At 28.1% G+C, this 20,180-nt stretch overlaps 1 pseudogene; it reads right to left on the minus strand.

Moving 5' to 3' along the window:
- Window positions 1-22: 22 nt before the first annotated feature.
- On the minus strand, window positions 23-18,349 carry LOC108830666 (cation/H(+) antiporter 2-like; annotated as a pseudogene).
- Window positions 18,350-20,180: the final 1,831 nt, after the last annotated feature.

Here is a 20,180-nt window from a genome sequence, read left to right on the forward strand (position 1 = left end):
CGCTAGTCGATGGTTAGACGTCTTATAGAGAATTATTTGTGTTCAGTTTGAAAACATCGTTATTGTCTTGTGTTGTCGCATTCCCAACAGGACTCTCTGTCTGAGAACCCTCGGGAACGAACTGTATGATCGTGAGATGAATCAAAGTGTTGTTTGTTAGCCAGCCATCTGCACAGAGCTAAAGCCTCACGATCATCCGGACCACCAAAGAACAGTGCAGCAACATGTTGTACGGAATCAAACCCGTGAGGCTGTTGAAACCCGGTTATGTTCCGGTCCACGAAAATACCAACCGAACACGGAGCGTGTCTTAAAACGTTCCGGTTCATCTGTCTGAAAACCTCCCCATCGTTTGTAGTCTTCCCATCGATCCTCTGGTGTTTATGAAACAGAAGAAACACAATCGAAACGCGTAGATCTTCTGTCGCGTTACAGATCTCTAGGTGCATGTTAAGCATCTTGGTCACGAGCTTCACCTGTTGGATCAAGAGTTTACTATCTTTAGCAAACGAATCAATCAATCGTTGATCTCTAAACTATCATTGGTCCCGAACTCATCATCTCCGTGCACGTCATCACCGTGCTCATGATACAAGAGTTCTGATGATTTTCGTTTCTTCGGGAGCGGTACGAGGTGCATAAGCAGAGCCGCGAAGGGCTTAGAGGCTCCGCGAGAACCGCTCAAGGCCGAGGTAAGAGAGATTGTGCCACGAGCGTGGCGGGCTCCGTAGACGCAAGATAAGACGCGTAGCTCCTTGTGAGTGTCGTGAGATTCAAGAGAAGTTTTCTGGTGAGCGAAGTGTTTCTCTCTTGCTTTAAGCAACAGAGACGCAAGGACACCGCTTGCTAGGGTCATGACCACCAAAGATGCCAGCATCATATCATGAATTACCATTTCTACATAAACAGATTCAAACAAATAATGTGAAAAAAACAAGTTGTATTATAAGATTAATGGTTAAAGAAACATTATCTCATTTCAAAAGGATGCATATATTAGTAAGAGCATTTAATATCAAAAATTAAAAAGATTTGAAATAATATGCTTAGAGATATGAACTATCCATTTACAGTTAACTGATTTTAAGTTGGTGACCATCTACCGAAAATTTTATTTCTATCATAAATGTTCTTAATCGCTATTGTTATTTTGGCGTGGATAATGTAAAACAACATACTCTAAAATCAAAATTGATGCGAAGGGTGATAGAATATGACGAGAGTTATGAAAAGTAGCGGTAATCAATCAAGACTATGTTAAGAAAATACCTTTTTGGAGTAGTTTGCGTCGAGAAGAAGAAGACCCACATGACCTTTAACAGAGAGAATGGTTGGTAAAAAGAGCCAATATTTCTTGGGGATCTTCAGGTACATATATACAAGCGCATATCACGCCAATAAGTTTCCCAGCTAAGGCCAGAATCACTATAATAACGAGACCGATGTAATAACGTTTGGTTAACGCAGTGGTGCTGAATCTGAATCCCATGTAACCAAAGTAAACCGGAAGGACAAACTCGTGGATAGGGTAACTAAGCCGCTGAACCAACGTTCTATGAGTCTTTCCTTGTCGTGGAACCATTATACCAATGGTGAAAACCGAGACTGAGGAGTTAACATCGTAGGATTCGATTGTTATGGCTATGATGAGAAGGAAGATGATGAAAACTAGAGTCTCAGCCTTTGATAAGTACTTCTCTTTAGGGTTCCTCTTTGGGAGCCATGCAGCTAGAAACTTGTTGAGCAAGATTAGGGCTCCGGTGGCAAAAATAAACAGGAAGATATTACCTACCATAGATTTAGAGATGGAGGCTATGACTAAAGTGTAGATCATGACGTCTGATAATTCTATGAACAACGCACAGGAGAGTGTAAGCCGTCCAATCTCAGATGTGTTGAATTTCCAGTCAGCAATTGAACGGAGGGCAACAGGAGATGACGTGTTTGACAAGGTAACGAAAAGAGTCATGAAAAACGTTAAGTAATCCTCTTTGATGTGGAGCAAAGGGGTGAGTATGTAGACCAAGGCGAGGCTGAGGAGACCACAAGCCGCAAAGGAACTCAAGGTTATTACAGAGACTTTCTTGAAGTTTCTTCTCATGAATTGTATATCGAACTCAAGATCGATCAAGAACATGAAAGATGTTCGTAAAACGAATGAGAAGAAAGAGTAATAATCAGCTGCATCTTTCTGGAGGAAGAACTCTTTAACTTTAGGGATTCTTGAGAGCAGAACAGGACTCAACACAATACCAGCCTGAAAAATAATAATCACATTAGTCCAAAGCATTTGCAAGCCCCAAAGCATTTGCTAGCCCTATATATGAAAGATAGTTTAGAATACATTAATTCAAATGTAGAATGTGGTTAAAATTTTAAACAAAAGTGAAGAGTATAAACTTCAGTATATATAGAATTTACCGAAAATTCATTATTTTAAAAGAGGTTAACCCACGAGTTTTGAAAAAAAATTCAAAAATATGAAAATATGGTTTTAGTGTTAGTTTCATCGAACACTAACATAAGATGACGGTCAAGGAGTTTAGAACCTCCGTTGTCTACATTTCTCTAGATAATAAAGATTTTATAATGACAATTCCACTATTTTAGGCAATATATAAACTTTTACCAAACTAAATATTAAAAAATTAGAATGATTCCTATATACCATAAAAGATAGTTTAGAAATATATTAATTTAAATGTCGAATGTGGTTTGAATTTTTTAACCAAAAATGAAGAGTATAAACTTAAGTATATACCCACGGATTTTGAAAAAACTTCAAAAATATGAAAATCTGGTTTTAGTGTATAGTTTCATCGAACACTGACATAAGATGATGGTCAAAGAGGTTTATAATCTTTGTTGTCTCTGTTTCTCTATATAATGAAGATTTTATAATGCTAATTCCATTGATCTAGGCAGTATACGAAATTTTACTAAACTAAAAATTAAAAAATTAGATTCCTATATACCATGAAAGATAGTTTAGAATAAATTAATTCAGATGAGTATAAACTTCAGTATATAGAGCACTTACCGAAAACTCAATATTTTAGAAGAGACACTCACGGATTTTGAAAAAAGAATTCAAAAATATGAAAATATGGTTTTTGTGTATAGTTTCTTAGAGCACTGGCATAAGATGATGGCCAAAGAAATTTAGAACCTTTGTTGTCTCCGTTTATCTAGATAATAAAGATTTTATAATGGTAATTCCACTATTCTAGGCAGTATATGAAATTTTACCAAACTAAATATTAAAAAATTAGAATGATTCTTATATACCATGAAAGATAGTTTAGAATACATTAATTCAAATGTAAAATGTTTTTTGAAATTTTAAACTAAAGTGAAGAGTATAAACTTAAGTATATAGAGCATTTACCGAAAACTCATTATTTTTGAAGGGGTTAACCCACATATTTTGAAAAAAATCAAAAATATGAAAATCTGGTTTTAGTGTATAGTTTCTTAGAGAACTGACATAAGATGATGGTCAAAGAGGTTTAGAACCTTTGTAGTGTCCGTTTCTCTAGATATGAAGATTTTACAATGCTAATTCCATTGATCTAGGCAGTATGCAAAATTTTACTAAACTAAATATTAAAAAATTAGAATGATTCCTATACACCATGAAAGATAGTTTAGAATACATTAATTCAAATGTAGAATGTGGTTTGAAATTATTAAAACCAAAGTGAAGAGTATAAACTTCGGTATATAGATCATTTACCGAAAACTCATTATTTAGAAGGGTTAGCCCATGGATTTTGGAAAAAAATCAAAAATATGAAAATTTGGTTTTAGTGCATAGTTTCATCGAGCACTAACATATGATGATGGTCAAAGAGTTTAGAACCTTTGTTGTCTCCCTTTCTCTAGATAATGAAGATTTTATAATGCTAATTCCACTAAATTAGACAGTATATGAAATTTTAGTAAATTAAATATTAAAAAATTAGAATGATTCCTATATACCATGAAAGATAGTTTAGAATACATTAATTAAAATATAGAATGTGGTTTGATATTTTTAAACAAAAGTGAAGAGTATAAACTTCAATATATAGAGGATTTACCAAAAACTTATTATTTTAAAATGGGTTAACCCACGGATTTAGAAAAAAAAATTCAAAAATATGAAAATAGGGTTTTAGTGCATAGTTTCATCGAGAACTAACATAAGATGTTGGTCAAAGAGTTTAGAATCTCTGGTTTTAGTGTATATTTTCTTAGAGCACTGACATAAGTTGATGGTCAAAGAGTTTAGAACCATTGTTGTCTCCGTTTCTCGAGATAATAAAGATTTTATAATGGCAATTCTACTATTCTAGGCAGTATATTAAATTTTACAAAACTAAATATTAAAAAAACTTAGAATGATTCCTATATACCATTAAATATAGTTTAGAATACATTATTTCAAATATCGAGTGTGGTTTGAAATTTTTAAAGAAAAGTGAAGAGTATAAACTTCTATATATAGATCATTTACCGAAAACTCATTATTTTTGAAAATGTTAACCCACAGAGTTTGAAAAATTTCAAAATATGAAAATCTAGTTTTAGTGTATAGTTTCATTGAGCACTGACATAAGATGATGGTCAAAGAGTTTAGAACCTTTGTAGTCTCCATTTCTCTAGATAATGAAAAATTTATAATGTTAATTCCATTGATCTATGCAGTATACGAAGTTTTACTAAACTAAATATTAAAAAATTAGCATGATTCCTATATACCATGAAAGATAGTTTAGAATAAATTAATTCAAATGTAGAATATGATTTGAAATTTTTAATCAAAAGGGAAGAGTATAAACTTCAGTATATAGAGCATTTACCGAAAACTCAATATTTTTGAAGGGGTTAACCCACAGATTTTTAAAAAAATTCAAAAATATGAAAATCTGGTTTTAGTGTAGAGATTCTTAGAGCACCAACATAAGTTGATGGTCAAAGAGGTTTATAACCTCTGTTGTCTCCATTTCTCTAGATAATAAAGATTTTATAATGCAATTCTATTATTTTATGCAGTATATGAAATTTTACCAACTAAATATTAAAAAAATTAGAATGATTCCTATATACCATGAAAAATACTTTAGAATATATTATTCAAATCTCGAATGTGGTTTGAAAATTTTAAACAAAAGTAAAGAGTATAAACTTCAGCATATAGAGCATTTAACGAAAACTCATTATTTTATAGGGGTTAACCCACAGATTTTGAAAAAAAATCAAAAATATGAAAATCTGGTATAAGTGTATAGTTTTTTAGAGAACTGACATAAGATGATGGTCAAGGAAGTTTAGAATCCCTGCTGTCTCCGTTACTCTAGATAATAAATATTTTATATTGTTAATTCCATTAATCTATGCAGTATAGGAAATTTTAGTAAACGAAATATTAAAAAAATTAGAATGATTCCTATATACCATGAAAGATAGTTTAGAATACATTAATTCAAATGTAGAATGTGGTTTGAAAATTTTAAAACAAAAGTGAAGAGTATAAACTTCAGTATATTGAGGATCTACCAAAAGCTCATTATTTTAAAAAGGGTTAACCCACGGATTTTTTTAAAAAATTTAAAATATGAAAATCTGGTTTAAGTGTATAGTTTCTTATAGAATTGACATAAGATGATGGTCAAAGAGGTTTAGAACATTTGTTTTCTCCGTTTCCCTAGACAATAAAGATTTTATAATACAATTCCAAAATTTTAGGCAGTATATGAAATTTTACCAAACTAAATATTAAAAAATTAAAATGATTCTTATATACCATTAAAGATAATTTAGAATACATTAATTCAAATGTAGAATGTAGTTTCAAATTTTTAAAGAAAGTGAAGAGTATAAACTTCAGTATATAGATCATTTACCGAAAACTCATTATTTTAGAAGAGTTAACCCACGGATTTTGGAAAAAAATCAAAAATATGAAAATCTGGTTTTATATATAGTTTCATCGATCACTAACATAAGATGATGGTCAAAGAGGTTTAGAACCTTTGTTGTCTCCGTTTCTCTAGATAATAAAGATTTTATAATGCTTATTCCACTAATATAGACAATATTTGAAATTATAGTAAACTAAATATTACAAAATTAGAATGATTCCTATATACCATGAAAGATAGTTTAGAATATATTAATTCAAATGTGGAACTTGGTTTAGAATTTTTAAATTAAAGTGAATAGCATAAACTTCAGTATATAGAGCATTTACCGAAAACTCAATATTTTTGAAGGGATTAACCCACGAATTTTGAAAAAAAATAAAAGTATGAAAATCTGGTTTTAGTGTATAGTTTCATCGAGCACTGATATAAAATGATGGTCAAAGAGTTTAGAACCTTTGTAGTCACCGTTTATCTAGATAATGAAGATTTTACAATGCTAATTCCAATGATCTAGGCAGTATACAAAATTTTACTAAACTAAATATTAAAAAATTAGAATGATTCCTATATACCATGAAAGTTAGTTTAGAATACATTAATTCAAATGTAGAATGTGATTTGGAATTTTTAAAACAAAAGTGAAGAGTATAAATTTCATTATATAGAGCATTTACCGAAAACTCAATATTTTTGAAGTGGGTAACCCAAAGATTTTGAAAAAAAAGTTCAAAATATGAAAATCTGGTTTTAGTGTATAGTTTCATCTAGCACTAACATAAGATGATGGTCAAAGAGTTTAACATCTTTGTATTCTCCGTTTCTCTTGATAATGAAGATTTTATAATGTTAATTCCATTGATCTAGACAGTATACAAAATTTTACTTAACTAAATATTAAAAAAATTAGAATGATTCCTATAAACCACGAAAGATAGTTTTTTAATACACTAGTTTAAATTTAGAATTTGGTTTGAAATTTTTAAACAAAAATGAATAGTATAGACTTGAGTATATTAGAGGATTTAGCGAAAACTCATTATTTTAAAAGAGGTTAACCAACGGATTTTGAAAAAAAAAAATAAAAAAATATGGTTTTAGTGTATAGTTTCATCGAACACTAACATAAGATGATGGTCACAGAGTTTAGAACCTCTGTTGTTTGCGTTTCTCTAGATAATAAAGATTTTGTAATGGCAATTTCACTATTTTAAGGAGTGTATGAAATTTTACGAAACTAAATAATAAAAATTAGAATGATATTTATATACCATGAAAGATAGTTTATAATAAATTAATTCAAATATAGAATTTGGTTTGAAACTTTTAAACAAAATTGAAGAGTATAAACTTCAGTATATAAACCGTTTAACGAAAACTCATTATTTTAGAAGGGGTTAACCCACGGATTTTGAAAAAAAATCAAAAATATGAAAATCTAATTTTAGTGTATAGTTTCATCGAGAACTAACATAAGATGATGGTCAAAGTGTTTAGAACCTCTGCTGTCTTCGTTTCTCTAGATAATAAAAAAATTATAATGCTAATTCCACTAATCTAGGTAATATATGAAATTTTAGTAAACTAAATATTAAAAAATTAGAACGATTCCTATATACCGTGAAAGATAGTTTAGAATACATTAATTTAAATGTAGAATGTGGTTTGAAATTTTTAAACAAAAGTGAAGAGTATAACCTTCACTATATAGAGGATTTACCGAAAACTCATTATTTTAGAAAAAGAAATTCAAAAATATGAAAATCTGGTTTTATATATAGTTTCATCGAGAACTAACAAAAGATGGTCAAAGAGTTTACAACCTCTGTTGTCTCCGTTTCTCTAGATAATGAAGATTTTATAATGCTAATTCCATTAATATATAGACAGTATATGAAATTTTAGTAAACTAAATATTAGAAAATTAGAATGATTCCTATATACCATGAAAGATAGTTTAGAATACATTAATTTAAATGTAGAATGTGGTTTGAAAATTTTAAACAAAAGTGAAGAGTATAACTTCAGTATGTAGAGGTTTACCGAAAACTCATTATTTTAAAAAGGGTTAACCCACAGATTTTGAAAAAAAATTAAAAAATATGAAAATAGGGTTTTAGTGTATAGTTTCATCGAGCACTAACATAAGATAATGGTCAGAGAGTTTATAACCTTTGCAGTCTCTGTTTTTCAAGATAATGAAGATTTATAATGTTAATTCTATTGATCTAGGCAGTAAATGAAATTTTAGTAAACTAAATATTAAAAAATTAGAATGATTCCTATATACCATGAAAAATAGTTTAGAATACATTAATTCAAATATAGAATGTGATTTGAAATTTTTAAATTAAAGAGAAGAGAATAAACTTCAGTATATAGAGCATTTACCGAAAACTCAATATTTTTGAAGTGGTTAACCCACGGATTTTGAAAAAAAAATTCAAAAATATGAAAATCTTTTTTTAGTTTATAGTTTCATCGAGCACAGACATAATATGATGTTTAAAGAGTTTAGAACTTTTGTAGTCTCCGTTTCTCCAGATAATGAAGATTTTATAATGTAAATTTAGAATTTGGTTTGAAATTTTTAAACAAAAGTGAAGAGTATAAACTTCAGTATATTAGAGGATTTAGCGAAAACTCGTTATTTTAAAAAGGGTTAACCAACGGATTTTGAAAAAAATACAAAAATCTGGTTTTAGTGTATAGTTTCATCTAGCACTAACATAAGATGATGGTAAAAGAGTTTAGAACCTCTGTTGTCTGCGTTTCTCTAGATAATAAAGATTTTTATAATGGCAATTCCACTATTTTAGGCAGTATATGATATTTTACCAAACTAAATAATAAAAATTAGAATGATTCTTAGATACCATGAAAGATAGTTTGTAATATATTAATTCAAATGTAGAATGTGGTTTGAAACTTTTAAACAAAAATGAAGAGTATAAATTTCAGTATATAGAGCGTTTAACGAAAAGTCATTATTTTAGAAGGGGCTAACCCACATATTTTGAAAAAAACCAAAAATATGAAAATCTGATTTAGTGTATAGTTTCATCGAGCACTAACATAATATGATGGTCTAAGTGTTTAGAACCTCTGTTATCTTTGTTTCTTTAGATAATGAAGATTTTATCATGCTAATTTCACTAATTTAGGCAATATATGAAATTTTAGTAAATTAAATATTAAAAAATTAAACTGATTCCTATATACCGTGAAAGATAGTTTAGAAAAAATTAATTTAAATGTAGAATGTGGTTTAAAATTTTTAAACAAAAGTGAAGAGTATAAACTTCAGTATATAGAGGATTTACCGAAAACACATTATTTTTGAAAATGAAATTCAAAAATATGAAAATATGGTTTCAGTATATAGTTTCATCGAGAACCAACATAAAATGATTGTCAAAGAGTTTAGAACCTATGCTGTCTCCATTTCTCTAGATAATCAAGATTTTATAATGCTAATTCCACTAATCTAGGTAGTATATGAAATTTTAGTAAACTAAATATTAAAAAATTAGAATGATTCTTATATACCATGAAAGATAGTTTAGAATACATTAAATTCAAATATGGAATGTGGTTAGAAATTTTTAAATTAAAGTGAATAGCATAAACTTTAGTATATAGAGCATTTACCGAAAACTCAATATTTTTGAAGGGGTTAACCTACGAATTTTGAAAAAAAAATCAAAAATATGAAAATCTCGTTTTAGTGTATAGTTTCATCGATCACTGATATAAGATGATGGTCAAAGAGTTTAGAACCTTTGTTGTCTCCGTTTCTCTAGATAATGAAGATTTTACAATGCTAATTCCACTAATCTATGCAGTATATGAAATTTTACTAAACTAAATATTAAAAAATTAGAATGATTCCTATACCCCATGAAAGATAGTTTAGATTACATTAATTCAAATGTAGAATGTGGTTTGAAATTATTAAACAAAAGTGGAGAGTATAAACTTCAGTATATAAAGGATTTACAGAAAACTCATTATTTTAAAAGGGGTTAACCCACGGATTTTGAAAAAAAAAAATGAAAATGTGGTTTTAGTGTATAGTTTCTTAGAGAACTGACATAAGATGATTGTCAAAGAGCTGTAGAACATTTGTTGTCTCCATTTCTCTAGATAATAAAGATTTTATAATCACAATTCCACTATTCTAGATTTACCGAAAACCCATTTTTTAAAAAGGGGCTAACCCATAGATTTTGAAAAAAAATTCAAAAATATTGTTTTACTGTATAGTTTCATCAACCACTAACATAAGATGATGGTCAAAGAGTTTAGAACCTCTGTTGTCTCTGTTTCTCTAGATGATAAAGATTTTGTAATGGCAATTCCAATATTCAAGCAATATATGAAATTTACCAAACTAAATATTAAAAATTAGAATGATTCCTATATACCATGAAAGATAGTTTATAATACATTAATTCAAATGTCGAATGTGGTTTGAAATTTTTAAAACAAAAGTAAAGAATATATACTTCTGTTTATAAGCATTTACCGAAAATTCAAAATTTTAGAAGCAGTTAACCCACGGATTTTGGAAAATTTTCAAAAATGTGAAAATCTGGTTTTATATATAGTTTCATCGAGCACTAACATAAGATGATGGTCAAAGAGTTTAGAACCTCTGTTGTCTCCGTTTCTCTAGATAATGAAGATTTTATAAAGCTATTTCCACTAATCTATGGAGTATATGAAATTTTAGTAAACTAATTATTAAAAAATTAGATTGATTTCTATATACCATGAAAGATAGTTTAGAATAAATTAATTCAAATGTAGAATGTGGTTTGAAATTTTTAAATAAAAGTAAAGAGTATAACTTCAGTATATAGAGGATTTATCAAAAACTCATTTTAAAAGGGGTTAACCCACAGATTTTGAAAAAAAAATCAAAAATATGAAAATATGGTTTTAGTGTATATTTTCATCGAGCACTAACATAAGATGATGGTCAAAGAGTTTATAACCTTTGTAGTCTCCATTTTTTAAGATAATGAATATTTTATAATGTTAATTTTATTGATTTAGGCAGTATACAAAATTTTACTGAACTAAATATTAAAAAATTAGAATGATTCATATATAACATGAAATATAGTTTAGAATACGTCAATTCAAATGTAGAATGTGGTTTTAAATTTTTAAACAAAAGTGAAGAATATAAACTTCAGTATATTAGAGAATTTAGCGAAAACTCCTTATTTTAAAAGGGAATAACCAACGGATTTTGAAAAAAATACAAAATATGGTTTTAGTGTATAGTTTCATCGAGCACTAACATAAGATGATGGTAAAGAGTTTAGAACATCTGTTGTCTGCGTTTCTCTAGATAATAAATATTTTATAATGGTAATTCCACTATTTAGACAGTATATGAATTTTTTCCAAACTAAATATTAAAAATTAGAATGATTCTTATATACCATGAAATATATTTTATAATACATTAATTTAAATGTCGAATGTGGTTTAAAACTTTTAAACAAAATTGAAAAGTATAAATTTCAATATATAGAGCATTTACCGAAAACTCATTATTTTAGAAGGGGTTAACCCACGGATTTTGAAAAAAATTTCAAAAATATGAAAATCTGGTTTTTGTGAATAGTTTCATCGAGCACTAACATATGATAATAGTCAAAGATTTTAGAACCTCTGTTTTCTCCGTTTCCCTAGATAATGAAGATTTTATAATGCTAATTCCATTAATCTAGGCTATATATAAAATTTTAGTAAACTAAATATTAAAAAATTAGAATGATTCCTATATACCATGAAATATAGTTAAAATACATTAATTCAAATGTAGAATGTGGTTTGAAATTTTTAAATAAAAGTGGAGAGCATAAACTTCAGTATATAGAGCATTTACCCAAAACTCAATATTTTTGAAAAAGTTAACCTACAGATTTTGAAAAAATTTCAAAAATATGAAAATTTGGTTTTAGTGTATAGTTTCATCGAGCACTGACATAAAATGATGGTCAAAGAGGTTTAGAACCTCTGTTATCTCTGTTTCTCTAGATAATAAAGATTTAATAATGGTAATTCCACCATTCTAGGCAGTTTATGAAATTTTACCAAACTACATATTAAAAAATTAGAATGATTCCTATATACCATGAAAGATAGTTTAGAATACATTAATTCAAATGTAGAATGTGGTTTGAAAATTCTAAATTAAAGTGAAGAGCATAGACTTCAGTATATAGAGCATTTACCGAAAACTCAATATTTTTGAAGGGGTTAATCCACGGATTTTGAAAAAAAATCAAAAATATGAAAATCTGGTTTTTGTGTATAGTTTCATCGAGCATTGACATAAGATGATGGTCAAAGAGTTTTGAACATTTGTAGTTTCCGTTTCTCTAGATAATGAATATTTTATAATGTTAATTCCATTGATCTAGGCAGTATACAAAATTTTACTAAACTAAATATTAAAAAATAGAATAATTTATATATACCATGAAAGATAGTTTAGAATACATTAATTCAAATGTGGTTTGAAAATTTCAAACAAAAGTGAAGAGTATAAATTTAGTATATAAAGGATTTACCAAAAACTTATATTTTAAAAGGGGTTAACCCACGAATTTTGAAAAAAATTAAAAAATATGAAAATATGGTTTAATGTATAGTTTCGTCGAGCACTAACATAAGATGCTGGTCAGAGAGTTTAGAACCTCTGTTGTCTTCGTTTCTCTCAAAAATAATTTTTTTATAGTGGTTAGTCCAATGATTTAGGCAGCATATGAAGTTTTACTATCATAATTGTTAAAACATTAGAATGATGCCAATATAACACGAAAGAGAGTTTATCACTCATTAATAAAAATATATAAAGTGATTAGAAAATTTTTAAACAACATTAATGAGTATAAGCTTAAAAATATAGAGCATTTAACTTAAAACTCAATATTTTCGTAGCGGTTAACCCACATATTTTTAAGAAATTTTTTAAAATATGACAATATTTTTTAATGCATGTTTTCATCATAAACTAATATATGATAATGGTCAAGGAGGTTTGGAACCTTTTTTGTTTCCATATTTTTAAAGAATAGAGATTTCATAGTGGTTAATCCACTTATTTAAGCAATATATTAATTTTTATTAACAAGATTGTTAAGAAATTTAAACGATGACCATGTACCATGAAAGATAATTTATGATACAATAATAAAAAAAATTGAATGTAGTTAGATTTTTTTTAAAGTAAAGAGTATTAACTGAGTATATAGGAAATTTACCTAAAAATGCAATATTTTCGTAGTATAACCTACAAAATTTGAGAAAATTTCTAAAATATGACAATATTGTAGAAATGCATATTTTCATCATAAACTATCATATGATAATGTTCAAAGTGGTTAAAAACCTTTGTTCGTTTCTCTAAAAATAGAGATTTAATATTGGTTAATCCACTAATTTAAGTAGTATATTAATTTTTATTAAAATTATTGTTTAGAAATTAAAACAATGACCAAGTACCTTGAAAGATTTATTTATGTTACAATAATAAAAATTTAGAATGTAGTTAGAAATTGTTTTAAAATTAAAAAGTATTAACTCGGTATATAGGGAATTTACCTAAAACTCAATATTTTTGTAGTGTAAACTAAAAAATTTGAAAAAAAATCAAAAATATGACAATATTTTTTAATAAATAAATTCATTTTACACTGACATAGGATAATGTTCAAAGAGGTTTAAAACATTTATTGTTTCCGTTTATCCAAAATAATATAGATTTTATAGTGGTTAGCATCATGTATTGACATAAGATGATGGTCAAAGAGGTTTGAAACCTTTGTTGTGTCTGTTTCTCTCAAAAACAAAAATTTCATAGTGGTAAGTCCAATGATTTAGGCAGCATATGAATTTTTACTATCTTAATTGTTAAAAAAATAGAATGATGCCCATGTACCATGAAAGAGAGTTTATCATACATTAATAAAAATCTATAAAGTGATTAGAAAATTTAAAACAACACTAATGAGTATAAGCTTAAAAATGTAGAGCATTTAACTTAAAACTCAATATTTTCGTAGGCGTTGATCCATATCTTTTAATGCATATTTTCGTAGGCGTTGATCCATATCTTAAAAATATTTTCGTAGAAAAAAATTAAAAACATGAAAATGTTTTTTAATGCATATTTGCATCATAAACTAACATAGGGTAATGGTCAATGAGGTTTGGAACCTTTATTGCTTCCATATCTTTATGGAATAGAGATTTCATAGTGGTTAATCCACTAATCTAAGCAATATATTAAGTTTTATTAACAAAATTGTTAAGAAATTAAACGATGACCATGTACCATGAAAGGCAATTTATGATACAATAATAAAAATGTATAATGTAGTTAGAGTTTTAAAAAAAAATTAAGAGTATTAACTCAGTATATAGGGAATTTACCTAAAAAATAAATATTTTCGTAGTATAACCTACACAATTTGAGAAAAAATCAAAAGTATGAAAATATTGTTGAAATGCATATTTTCATCATAAAATAACATATGATAATGGTCAAAGAGCTTTGGAACCTTTGTTGTTTTGTTTTTTCTAAAAAATAGAGATTTCATAGTGGTTAATCCACTAATTTAAGCAGTATATTAAGTTTTATTAAAAAAATTGTTAAGAAATTAAAACTATGACCATGTTCCATGAAAGATAATTTATGATACAATAATAAAAATTTAGAATGTAGTTAGGAATTCGTTTAAAATTAAAGAGTATTAACCCAGTATATAGGGAATTTACCTAAGAACTCAATATTTTCATAGTGTAACCTACAAAAATTGAGAAAAAAAATCAAAAATATGACAATATTTTTTAATAAATATATGCTTTATACACTGACATAGGATAATTTTCAAAGAGGTTAGGAACCTTTATTGTTTTTGTTTGTCCTAAAAAATAGAGATTTCATAGTGGTTAGTCCACTAATTTAAGCATCATATAAAGTTTTATTAAAACGATTGTTAAAACCATTAGAACAATGCCCATGTACCATGGAAAATGGTTTATAATAGATTAATACAAATTTATAATGCGGTTAAAAAAATGTAAACAACTTTAATGAGTATAAACTTAAGTATATAGAGAAATTAACGAAAAATTTTATATTTTCGTAAGGGTTAACCCATAAATTTTGAAAAAATTCAATAAATATGGAAATATTGTTTAAATGCATAGTTGCATCATGTATTGACATATGATGATGGTCAAAGAGGTTTGGAACATTTGTTGTCTCTGTTTCTCTCAAGAATAAAAACTTTATAGTGGTAAGTCCAATGATTTAGGCAGCATATGAAGTTTTACTTATTTAATTGTTAAAAAATTAGAACGATTCCCCTGTACCATAAAAGAGATTTTATACTACATTGATAAAAGTGTATAAAGTGATAAGAAAATTTTAAACAACACTAATGAGCATAAGCTTAAAATATAGAGCATTTAACATAAAACTCAATATTTTCGTAGGTTAACCCACATATTTTGAGAAAAAAAAATATGACAATATTTTTATAATGCATATTTTCATCATAAACTAACATAGGATAATGGTCAAGCAGGTATGAAACCTTTTTTATTTCCGTTTCTCTAAAGAATAGAGATTTCATAGAGGTTAGTACAAATTTATAATTCAGTTAGAAAATTTTAAACAACTTAAATGAGTATGAACTTCAATATATAGAGAAATTAAAAAAATATTTATATTTTCATAGGGATTAAACCCACAGATTTTTGAAAAAAAAAATCAATAAATAAGAAAATCTTGTTTAAATTCATAGTTGCATCCCTTATTGACATACGATGATAGTCAAAGAGGTTTGGAACCTTTGTTGTCTCCATTTCTCTCAAGAATAAAAATTTCATAGTGGTAGGTCTAATGATTTAGGTAGCATATGAAGTTTACTAACTTAATTGTTAAAAATTAGAACGATGCCCATGTACCATGAAAGAGAGTTTATCATACATGATAAGAATGTATAAAGTGATTAGAAAATTTTAAACAACACTAATGAGTATAAGCCTAAAAATATAGAGCATTTAACCTAAAACTCAATATTTTCGTAGGGGTTAACCCACATATTTTGAGAAAAAAATCAAAAATATGAAAATATTGTTTTAATGCATATTTGCATCATAAACTAACATAGGATAATGGTAAATGAGGTTTGGAACCTTTGTTATTTCCGTTTCTCTAATTAATAGATATTTCATAGTGGTTAGTCTACTAATTTAAGCCTCATATAAAGTTTTATTAAAACAATTGTTAAAAAAATAGAAATATGCCCATGTACCATGGAAAAAAGTTTACAATAAGATGATGGTCAAAGAGATTAAAACGATGACCATGTACCATGAAAGATATTTTATGATACAATAATAAAAATTAGAATGTAATAGATTTTTTCAAAAAAAATTACTATTCAATTATAAATAATTAATGAAATATTTATAAATTATATATTTTATGAATTATTTCTCAGAAATTTTAAAAAACCTTATAAATAGTTTCATAAATCCTAATAAGTGGTTCTATAACTCAAGTGATTCAATAATTTATACCATTTCGACGTAAAGTGGTTCTATAACACAACCAATGAATTTAGAAAACCATTTCGATGTAAAGTACAATAATTGAATTTACAATAAAATAGTTTTAACAATACATATATAATTATCATAACAACACATTTATACAATAATAAATAGATTTATAAGAATTTACAAATGATTTTATAACATTTTATATGTATTATAAATGAATTTATAAACCTTTATAACGATTAGATAAAAGTCTTATAAATGATATATGAACTCTAATAAAATGACTTTGTAAGCTAGAATGAAAATGATCTTAAATAATTTTAAAATATATATATAAACAATTTATAAACCATGTGCAGAATTAAAAAAACATAAAAAGTTATAATAATAATAATGCATTACATAGAAATATAATTCTTTGTATAAAAGTACACAACCATTATATATATTTTTATAAAAATGATATTAATATTTTATATAATTACAAATAAAAAAATTGATAAAATAAACAAATTGATGACATATTATCTATTCTTTCTATAATTCTACAATTAGTTACCATAAACCATTATTTGTAATATTACATGTATTATATGGTAACTTGTTTTAATGAGTTCCAGAATTTTCTTTTATTTTTAGATTCAAATAAAATAAATAATTAATAAAAATTATCAACCATTCAAATTATAACAATTTTTTGAAACTTCATCTATGAGAAACACATAATCAAAAATCAGTTAAATGACTTCTCAATTAATAAACAGGAGGATATGAAAGGCTTTTAAAAAAAATTATAACTTCTGTTTGAGATTTCATATCTCCACTTTTGGTATACAGAATACAATTTATTTTTTATTCCGAGAACTCCTATGAGTATACCTCAATTGGAGTTGTTCGTATAATTTGTTAGAAATATTTCTCACTGAAACTATATTCAAACTTTCATTTATGGAATTTTTTTCAATTTATATTATCCCCTTGAGTGATCTTACCTTACCGAGGGGATCATCCCCATAGAGAAAGAAACTTAAATCTTGATAAAGACGATCTAACTCCGGAAAAACCATTCAAAACTTTGGATTACTAATTGGTGTAATACTAGACATTGCAAAAAAATTATTGTTTACTTCTTTCCAACACTCATTGAGTAATTTATAGTTTCATTGCATCTTCATTTGCAAAATGTACTTGATTATAACTTGTTACTTATCTGTACGCATCTTCTAGGCTTCTAGCCCAAACCATGTTTTTTTTTGTCAACCCGATAAATAGATTCTTAAATCAAGGGTCTGGTACAAGAGAACCAAGCAACTGCTTAACTAAACCGTCCTCAAAAGAGAGAACGCGATGATTACAATGCCTAAAAAAAACACGCTTGAACATAAAGAGATATCAGAGACAATCCCGTGAAGCTCCGATGCGGGGCCTCCGTTGACGATGGCTGCCACCAAATTCATAGAGTCCGATTCGAAATTCACCCGATTGAATCCCAGAAACAATGCATGAACCATTGCTTCCCTCATAGCTAGTCCCTCAGTCACGAGGGGCGAATTCACATATAAGAGGAGTTTACTTTGAGATGTGATCATCTCTCCATTGATGCTGTAGAAGCTCCATGCCACTCCAGCTGCTAGGGTTCCCGGCCTCCAAGCTGCATCAGATCTGCAGGTGATTCTATCGATCCTGCTCTGTTGTTGGCTTCCTGAGATGATTTTGGGTTGAGGGATTTCCTGTGCTCCTTGCCATTCTCTTCCTCCTGCTATCGCTTTGGTGAGGGTTTCTTGTGTTGATAGAAGAACCGATCTTGGAAATTTTTTTGATTTCGCGCCGACCAGATAGCCCATAAGATCTAAGCTCCTACTTGTGTGCAAGAGATGCCTGTAGCCCAAACCATGTTTACGTAAGGAAATTGTACACATTTTTAAAATAGAGCGGTGAAACAATTGGTGTTCCGAAAAAAGGTGGTGAAATAATTTTCCAAGATGGTTATTATGATTAGTTTCTGCCTAAGATTATATTAGTGGCGCAGCAAGTTAGAAAGGTAAATCTTATGTTTGAATAGTTTAACCTTTTGTGTGACCACCGGGTATGTCTGATTGGTAACTAGCGTCCAGCAGCGTAAAGGTGAAGAATTAAAGTGGAGTAAATAAGTGAGAAATAGTAGAATAAAATAAATAAATAATGAAAATGGAAACTGGGTCTAAGGGCATACCTAGGGGTGGGCGTTCGGGTATCCGTTCGGATTCGGATCGGATATTTCGGATTTTCGGGTATTTTGGTATAGGAATGTAATACCCGTTCGGGTATTTCTTTACTTCGGGTCGGGTTCAGGTATTTCGGGTCGGGTTTTCGGATATTAAGATTTTGGAAAAAAAATATTAAAATTTTCATTTCTCAAGTTTTTTTGTATTTAAAAAATATAAATTTCACTTAACTGATTTTTTATTTTCTGACAATCGAATGATTAATAAATTTGAAGATAACATTTTACAAATAAAAGATAATAAATTGATTATTATTTTTAAATTTTGGATGTAACTTTTGTTAATGCATGAAACAAAATCTTGACATGCATTTTAAGTGAGTAAAAATTTCACCTTTTTCCAGTTATATGTAAATTATCTAATTTTGAACTATGTGCATAATAAAAATAAATATTTTGAATAAAATTAATAAAGTAAACTAGGAATATAGACCTAAGTATACATATGTTTGGTTATCTTCGGATATCCATTCGGGTTCGGGTATTACCCGTTCGGATTCGGATATCCAATCTCTCCTAATTTAATATCCGTTCGGGTATTTTGCTACTTCGGTTCGATTTCGGTTCGAATTTTTCGGTCGGATTCGGGTACCGGGTTCGGGTACCGGGTAAAATGCCCACCCCTAAGCATGCCCATCAATGCACCGCCATTTAGGGTTCACAACTTTAATATTTTATTATTTTTTTTTACGTTTGATTTTTTTTCTAAAAAGAAAATTGACCTATAGTCGATCACCACGTGGCGGTTCAGACGGAAGATGCGGAGAAAGACGAGTTCGTTGGTATTAAATTTTTTTATTATTATTTTTCTAGAAAAACGTGTGAACCTCTTCCTAGATTTTTTAATGCAGATGCTCTAACTTCTCCTTCCAAAACTATGAGAGAAATTAAACTAACCCACTTTCCCTTTTTTTTTGAATAGCAACCGGTGGAAGACTAATAAAAAAATATTAAACTTTGTTTCACCTGATTAGTAAAATTTTCAGCGAAAATAGAGTAACTATTTTTCAACTATTATATTATCGCTATTTGTGTTATTCAGTGATACCCTATACCTATATCATTTGGTTTCAAATGTTGGTATACACAGACTTATTTTTTGTCCACAAATTCCGTGGTGGGGCAAAACGTATTAAGGATCAGGATGGAATATGCCAGCAACATTCGGAATGGAGACACATCATCATATACTTTCGAATTTATTTTAGCACACACCAAACAAAAAGCCATTCAATTGTAGATTATGCTTATATTGATGAAATATACAATTTAACATCACGTGCACTACAAGAAAACAAATATTTAACGAGGGCCAATTTTTTCGTTAATTCCTCGTAAAAGGAAGTTTACGAGGAATTAACGAGGAAATGGGTTTCGTCGTTTATCGTCCGTCGTAACACACATTTCATCGC

The sequence above is a fragment of the Raphanus sativus genome, chromosome 2 (genome assembly GCF_000801105.2).
Source record: "Raphanus sativus cultivar WK10039 chromosome 2, ASM80110v3, whole genome shotgun sequence".
NCBI classification, from domain to species: domain Eukaryota; kingdom Viridiplantae; phylum Streptophyta; class Magnoliopsida; order Brassicales; family Brassicaceae; genus Raphanus; species Raphanus sativus.